The 8,402-nt window shown below is 49.6% G+C and overlaps 1 non-coding gene across 1 annotated transcript; it reads left to right on the top strand.

Moving 5' to 3' along the window:
* The first annotated feature begins 7,314 nt into the window (after positions 1-7,314).
* Positions 7,315-7,387, top strand: Trnap-cgg (transfer RNA proline (anticodon CGG)). Its single transcript has one exon. It is a non-coding gene; the product is annotated as a tRNA-Pro (tRNA).
* The last annotated feature ends 1,015 nt before the right edge of the window (positions 7,388-8,402 follow it).

The following is an 8,402-nucleotide window of genomic DNA, read 5'->3' as shown; positions in this document are numbered from 1 at the left end:
AAAAGTGCAGCAAATACGGGTGCCAGATAGAATCAAATGCCCCCTTGAAATCCAAAGATATAAGGAGGACCAATGATCCTTCGTCACGCCAAGCCTGAAGGCGCGAGCGCAGAGAGTGCAGCGCCGAGGTGGTACTTTGTCCTTGCTTAAAGCCGTGCTGGTTCACGTGTAGCAGACTCGACTCGTGTAGAAAGAAGTAAAGGCGTCCATTGAGCATGCGCTCCAGAAGCTTGCCAAGCAAGGACGAAATACAGATGGTCCTGTATGATGAAGGATCATCTGGAGGCCGGTTTGGTTTTAGCAGAAACGTCACCCTCGCTTCCTTCCACACTGACGGAAAATGACCAAGAGTGAGGCACGCATTGAATAAGGTAAGCAGAAATGAAGAAGTTCGTCCGACCAGGAGGGTCAACATATTACCGGTTATGCCGTCGGGTCCAGGAGCTGATTTGAGATTTATATTTCGAGCAGCTGATCGAAGTTCATGCCAGCTGAAAGCATAGTCTTGAGATGCCTGAACGTACGGAACTTGTAAAATCAGTGTCCTCAAAGCTCGATGAGCGAGGGTGTCATGTCGGTGGTCGTCAGCCGGCAGAAGAGTTCTAAATAGCAGGGCTGCAGATTCCAAGGTGGAGGAGGTAGTTGAATCGTCGGGAGAGCGTAGAGGGGGCAACACGGAGGGTGAAGTGAACTTATGAAACGCAATTTTGAAAGGGACGCCGAATAAGTTCTTCTGGGATGTGTTGGTGAATTTTCTTCTAACAACTTCATTCTTGGCTTTCTCAATGTGACGCCTGTACTGACCTAGCGATCTGTAATAGCAGAATCTGAGGTCTGCACGAAGTAGCGGATGACGACACGCTTGATACTTGCGCCGCACAGATCTCACGAACGACCGTTCCCTCGCCAGATCATCCGACCACCATGCATTGCCCTTGTGTGGTTTAGGAACACTTTGGAATCTCTTCCGCAGTCGGGCCATTTTTTCATAAAACGTGTTAACGGTGTCTTCCAACTTCTGTGGAGATTCGATGCTGTTGAAAGGCACTGTTTCAAACCAAGGATCCTGGACAAGATCCTCGACCAAACGTGACTCAGAAGCCTTTGTCAGTCGCTTCCTTCGTGCAACGGGGGCATCTTCCATGCCAAAGACAACGTAACGGTGGTAGGAAAGCGTCGGAGAATCCAGAACTTCCCAGAAAACTCTGGAAGACCAAGCCGTTCCACTCGCCAAAGTGACGTCGATCCACGTTTGGGAATATTCGGTGGCAAAAGTCGGAAGGGAGTCCGGGTCATTTAAAATTTTAAGTTGACGGGAATGAACAAACTGCGACAACTGCTGTCCTCTCGCATTCAATACATCACCCCCCGAAGGGGGTTTCTAGCATTAAAATCACCAGCAATGACCACATTGTCAGCGTTATTGCTGTCCAAAAGGGAACCAACGGAAGAAAGGATATGGTCTAGAGCCACAGATGGCGCAGCGTACACTCCTATAAAGAGTATTGACAGGTTAGGCGCGTTTAAAGTGAGGGCGATCACGAATGGGAAACAGGTCCAAAGATACATTTCGGGAAACAACCATGCAACGCGGCGTTTGGGCATGGTGAAATTTAAACCACCGAGGCGGAATGCCTGGCACAGTCCCACCCCTAACATACGGGTCGGAAACCACCGCGAAGTCAATGTTTGTGGCTTCCATATATGAGACGAAATGTTCAGTTGCAGCGCGAGTGTGGTCAAGGTTTGCTTGAGGAAAACGTAGTGATGCCAGTTGTGAGGTGAAATTAAGTTGAGCCGGTAATTTGGGAAGCGTGCAGAGTGTCCTCGTAAACGGTTTTGGCGCGAAGTCTTGCAATGCGAGCTGTCAAGACCTGGCAGCACGGCGCATTAAAGGTGTGGTTGAAACGCTCTTTCCCAGAAGCACGACACTCCCGGCACACCACGTTGTTCTTATTTTCTAGGTTGCAAGCATCTGCCGTGTGCGCCTCTGCGCAATACGGACAGCTTACACGTTCACTTGGGCAACGGGTTGCCACATGGCCGTAAGAGCAGCATTTCTGGCAGGCCGCAACGTAGAAATTCTCCTTAATAGTGCAGGATGTCCAGCCTATCAAGAGTCGGTCCTGGTCTTTGAGTACTTTGTATACCGATGGAGAGACCTCAGTTATGTGCACACTGTTGCCAGCACGATCCCTGAAGTAGGTCCGATGATGGAAGCCCTCCTCAGGAATGTTCAGGTTGTTGCGCGCGTTTATGTTAGCCCGCAAGATTCCGGGAACAATGCTGGGGTCGACGCCAGAAATCTTGAATTGCGGAAGGCCACGTAGAGGCCGGGTAACCCTGAGTGCAGATTTAATTTGTGCATTTGAAGAAATCGCCTTTTCTAGATTGTCGATCGACTCCCGGTCGGCAGAGACAACAGTGAGACCCGAGAGAGATGGAATGAGCTTCACCTGTTTAACCCCTATCCCCGAGGGGTCGTTACCGAATGTTGATTTCAGCAATGTTATGGTGTCAGGACCTGGATTTGCTGACGGATGAATCGGGGTCACGAAAAGGACATGGTTGGGGATGTTTGCATGGGACATGTACGGCTGTGAACCATAAGAACCAGAACGTTGAGGTGCGGTGGGAGCGGACAGCGGAGCTGTGAAGTGGGCAGAGGTAGTCTTTGTGGCGTGGTTAGGGCCCTGTAGGATTTTTACAAACGTTGGCTGGCTGGCCTGAGGTGGCGCCACGCCATCAGGAGCGGAATATGAATCCTGGTGGCGCCTATCTTCAGAGACCTGCTTGCGTAGTTCTTCAATGCACCCTTCCGCCCGAGCAAGATCAGTCTGCAAACCAACAACCGTGGCTTGCATAGCAAAAAACAAGCCCATCACCTTCTCTCGCACAACTACCGGCACCTTATAATGATTGTCCGAGAGGCAACTCAAAAGCTTCTTCCCAATTTGCGTGGTGTCCCGAGAGTCTGCGGCCATCAAATCTTCATTTGTCCGCGGTAGGCGGACAAATGAAGGCGGACTGTTTAAATATTAACGAGGAGATTGAAGAGCTTATTAAAAGGAGCCATGAAGAAGAAACACAAGTTTGTGGTATTCGAAAGAGTTCGTGTTGTATAGAACCCCTAGCGCTTGTCCGAATGCAAACGATGTTTTATTCACTGAGAAATTAATCAATTTAAGTTAAAATGTAGATTTTCCCGCTTAATAGTGCGTTTTCGTGGTCTGCAATGGCATAACAGGGCCTTGTTTACCGTTAGTGAACCTAGATGGCGCCACAACACCACAGCAAGCCGTTTTCTGCCTTTGGTTTGTTTTTGACCGTATTTGCACCTGGCTTGTTTTGGTCACGCAGACAATGGTTTCGTGAAACATAGTGCTCGCTCGACAAATACGGTCACGTAAGACATCGTCCCTCGCGTCAATCGGCCAGTGTCGTCTGAAACGACCGCAATGCTAAGCCAAGCATAGTGCGCGCAGTACCAACAGGAGTACCCACCGGTTTACGTTTACCATTTACGTGTGCTTTCAGAACTTCCAATGTTTGTCCCACCATTCTTATTGCTTTAAAAAGAACACGGCCTAAATTTAGGCTCAGATAGCTCGTTCGGAAAGCTTATAAGCTCTGCCTAATTTGCGTTGGTTTTGCCGCCCTCCGCCAATCGCACAGCTGTCCGGTGTGACATCATAGGTTCTGTTGCGGGAATGAGCTAGTGGGTCGCATGGCCATTGATTTTCCTAATTATGTAGCTTATTTGAGCGCAGTTCACGTAAAAGCAGTGTCAGTATGATTCTAACGAGGCAATCTTTTGAATGAACCAAACTTGTGTTTTCTCTTCATGGCTCCTTTAAAGAGTATAAATCCACAAAACTATTAAAAAAAAATTTGCTTCAGGTATTGTTACAATGATATGTCAGTTTGCAATGCGTTAGCAGACAGTATAATTTTCGTGCAAAGAGTGTTACGTTTGTGTTTCTTACTTCAATAATGCTTGTTTTTTATGTTTAAGTTGAGTAACTTTCTGTATTATACTGGTCGTGTTTTCACCTTCAATTGAGCTGTTTGGCTCTACTAAACGTGTGCTAGTCACGCTTTTTCCGATTTTTTCGGCTGATTTGTAAAATAATGCGGTAAAATGTTCGTGTAAGGTATGTGCGTGTGTATTTTTTTATTTCCTTTGCGATAGTGTTTTTTTCCTTTTCGGGCTTCGAAAATTGTTCTAGCTATGTTGTTCCTTATCTGCATGATATAAGAAAATATTGTATCCATTTTTTTTCTTTGCATTTTATTTTGTGATGTGTGCTGCTCCCGGCCTCGGCGCAAGTTACTTTGGGAGGAAGGGTCTCGTCAGGCTGTAGCCTCTTGCCGTCCTCCTGAGGTGTGAATGCCCTTTCACCCCTCGAAAACAAATACATAAAAAAATGCCGCGAGGAAAAAGTATTGCAACGCACACACACACACAAATCACCTATGGTTGCTTTTGTCTACACTGTAGCATTATTGTCCTTTCCGCATTCCAGTTGCCGCTCTGCCGTATTCGGTATGTTTCCACTTCTTCCTTCAGTGAACAGCGACCTTCGAGCTGCAAGTCTGCATGTGGCTTATCGCTATGCTCACAATGTGCGGCCTTTCCGATGCTCTGACCGCTTTTATATGCTGAACCCCGAAAAATCGGAGGTCTTCCACCCTCGGTCTGGTTGGTTTTTTTATATATCGGGGTTTACCTGCTGGGAACGGTGAGGGCAGTGGCCCAATGTCCGCGCCCCAGACTGGGGCACACACGATCGGTGGGTCGAGACAACGGCGTTTCATTATAGCGCGGCAACGCCAATCACAGCGCGGCTTTATAGCGCCGCACAGGTGTCCGCCGAGAGGGGCGGAGAATTGCGCAATAACAGGAATGGCGGCGATCAGTACGCCAGACTGGTGCGGTGGTGCAAAGGAGTGTAAACTGGGCTGCAACCCTCCGTGGATCCTGCGTCACTGCGCAACTCACGATGTGGGAAAGCCGGCTGACAAGTACCACGCTTGCATCGATCTCCTTAGAGCAGGCTTCACCTCTGAACATTTCTGAGAAGACATTGTTTGCACAGGCAGCATTATACCTGTGCTACACGGCCTTTTCAAATGCCCCCCGAAGTTGTCCAGCCGTCGGAGTACACGAGGCGCACAAGTACACTGCGAGTACACAAGGCGCACGTGTAACGAAGCCTTCAAACTCTCAAATGAAAGTTGCCGTGTAGCACAGGCATTACACATACGCAAACCTAAAGGCCTTTTTCTAGTTTAAAGGAAAGCTTTCCAGCTCTACCTACCAACGGTTCTTTCGTGGCGTGCGTGACTACAAACTCCTAACGCGGCGGAGGTGGCCGCGGGTGGAGGGGTTCACTCACGGAGCACATTGTAGATGGCGCACGGCGAATTTACCCAGCGTACACCGCGCGGAAGTGCCTGCTTGCCTGCAGAGGGACGGCTTTGTCGTCTGCTTTGGTGACGGTTGTTTTTGGCCTGTTCTGGCGTGCTGCGCGTTCATTGCGCGCTTCCTTCGAACGGCTTGATTGACTTGTTCGACAGCCCCTCCAGGGCAACCCAGACCCGACGGAACGAAGTGGTCCTACGGGAAAGATAAGTTAAGGACTGGTTTGGAGGCCGGGAAAAAAAAATTTGTACAGACCAGATACAGGCATCTGGCCGCTAGAGAAGCGCTACCTTTTGCGCACTGCTTTCCACGGGACTCCGTTTTCTGAATTGGTGAATACCAATTCAGTTGTGTTTTTACGAGGTATTACAAAAGGCTAAAGTAGCAACTGGTTCTGATAAATAGCGATAAAAGCTGCCTCAGCTTTCCCGCAATTCTCAAACTTATTAAACTACCTAGTTTAAATCGGTACAATTAGGAATCACTAAGCTCACACGCCGAATTGTTCCGGTGTCTGCGCTTGTGTCGCGCCGCGGCTAGCACATCAGGATGGCTAAGTTCCGCTGTCTCAACCTTCGAAGACGCGCCTGTCCGTTTTCTTCCTCTCTCACGGCCGGGCTACAGCGGCGGCATCCGACGTCCTAGCCCGGCCGTGGCCGACGCTGATGTTGCGTTCGGGACTCCACCCTCGCGAATTACAGGCAACGGCTGGCAGAATTTCTTGTTTCATTCTTTCTAGAGCCACGTGTGTGGATACAAGTGACGTTTCACGGGAAATTGTTGTGGGTGTCGTTTAATGCTTTGCTTTCCAACCACCTTCACAGCGTGGATTGGAGCCATTTTTTTATGAATGTTTCGATACGCTGCTGAGTAAAGCAAGCGCCCACACCATAGAGTTTCATAGTAGTATGAAACTTTATGGCCCACACCACCGCGATAACCTCTTGAACTAGACGCATGTCGCTGTAGTACTCAGTGAGTCCGTTCTCCTGCAACTGGGCCGGTTCAGAAAAGTGCGTCTCGCGTCTGGAAATGTTTTACGGCAGCGCTAAGCGTCCCATTGTACGATAAAGACGGTGTGCGGGACAGAAAAGCGGCCCACTGAGACGGCCTGCAGCAGTGAAGTCGCCGTTGTAGCCGCAGCTGAGTGCACGGAGCAAGTCGCCCAGTTGGCGCAGCGCTGGGAGGGAGACGCACGAGAATGCTGGGCCGGAGAGTCGCAGCTGTGCTGTTGGGCGGACACCCGGGGGCGCTCGCTGCAACAGGACACCGAAACTCGGCGCGAGGACTCTAAGGGGCCCTCATCGGTTTCTCTCAGCGGCTTGGCCACTCGTAACAAGTATTAGATGTGACTGCATCTCATTCACTCGCCTTGTCCCTCCATACGGCGTTGTTGTCCGTCCACACCCCTCCCCCTACCCTATAAAAAAATAATAGTTAGCGGCGCCCGGTTTCGATACCACGACCCTGTGGGCGGAACGCAAGGTACATGGTGCTCTTCCCACTGCGCCTCAATACCGAGACAGAATCAAATGCTACGGACGCGCATTATATCCTTGACTCATTCAAACTACGTCAAGAAGTTACTGATATGAAAGAAAGTTTGACATCCACCTAAATGCAGAAACAGCTTTCTCAGAAACTTCGCAGTTGAAGAAAAATTCGTCCTGGTCCAGGATTCGAACCCGGGACCACTGCTGAGTGCACGGGGCAAGGCTTTCCTTTGTAGCTGTCCTTTGTAGCCGTATGGCTGCATTTAGGTGGATGTCAAACTTTCTTTCACAGAAACTTACTCCACCTTGGGGATTTCCCCTAAATCTGGTCGATTAACACCTGTCCTTCACTTCGAGTTGTTGATCAATTCGCTTTCGCGCTACTAACGACTAGCCTCCTGGTTAGCTCAGTTGGTAGAGCGACTGCTCCGGTTAGCAGTGGTCCCGGGTTCGAATCCTGGACCAGGATGAATTTTTCTTCAACTGCGAAGTTTCTGAGAAAGCTGTTTAGCTTTCCTTTGTAGCCGTATGGCTGCATTTAGGTGGATGTCAAACTTTCTTTCACAGAAACTTACTCCACCTTGGGGATTTCCCCTAAATCTGGTCGAGAAGCTACTGATACAACGCATGATGGGGCAATGACTAACACTTGCAATAAAAGAAAAGAAGCTCCCACTTACAGCAACAATGATGGAGTAAAGGTCGTTGCGACAGCGAAGCCCCAAGCATACCACTTAGAGAGATTGACCAAGATTGGCCAATAAAACATAATAATAATCATAAAACATAATAATCATACGCGTTCCCGACACGTTTCACGAGATTTCAGAAACAATCCAACGGAAACACCAAGTGAACCCCACGATGCGTCGCATCTACACAGGGTTCCCCTCGCTGGGATGTGGGCGCAATTTTGCTTATCAAGGACGGCTTACCCGTCGAAAGCAATGCGGTGTCCGCTCGAGCCGCCGGCGGTGATGAGTCGCTGGTCGCAGCCAAGAGCAGCGGCACTGCTGTCCTCCTCGGAGGGCATGTGGGCGCACTCGTGGTACTGAGCGAAGCCGTCGGCGTTGCTGCCGCCCAGCCTCCCCGCGCGGCCGGAAGCGGTGCGGTAGCGGAGCACCAGCGTGAAGCTGGAGCAGACGCGCTCCGGCGGCAGTGCCAGCTTCGACGTCACCTCCTGCGTCCGGCCGACGCGACAAAGTCTGGCACGTATAAGCGTGGCTGATTACAGATTGCGAGCATACCCTAGTAACGACACGTTTATGTACTCGTTTTTTCCCGTTGCAATGCACGAGTAGAATAAACTGCTGTCGGTGATAACCAGCACAGACTCTTTATCTAAGTTAAGCGATATGATAGATTTAATGGTTAATACAAATTTGCGTGACAAACACTCATTATCACGCGAATCTAACTTGGCACACGTGTAGCATTTTTAGCTGCTGTGTGGGCTTGTTTGTTTGAGTAGTTTTCATTGCTGT

The sequence above is a fragment of the Haemaphysalis longicornis genome, unplaced genomic scaffold (genome assembly GCF_048455015.1).
Source record: "Haemaphysalis longicornis isolate Haplotype H1 unplaced genomic scaffold, Haemaphysalis longicornis Haplotype H1 scaffold_2, whole genome shotgun sequence".
Taxonomy (NCBI): domain Eukaryota; kingdom Metazoa; phylum Arthropoda; class Arachnida; order Ixodida; family Ixodidae; genus Haemaphysalis; species Haemaphysalis longicornis.
Note: the sequence above shows the minus strand (reverse complement) of the source record. Positions and strands in the feature narration are given on the sequence as shown.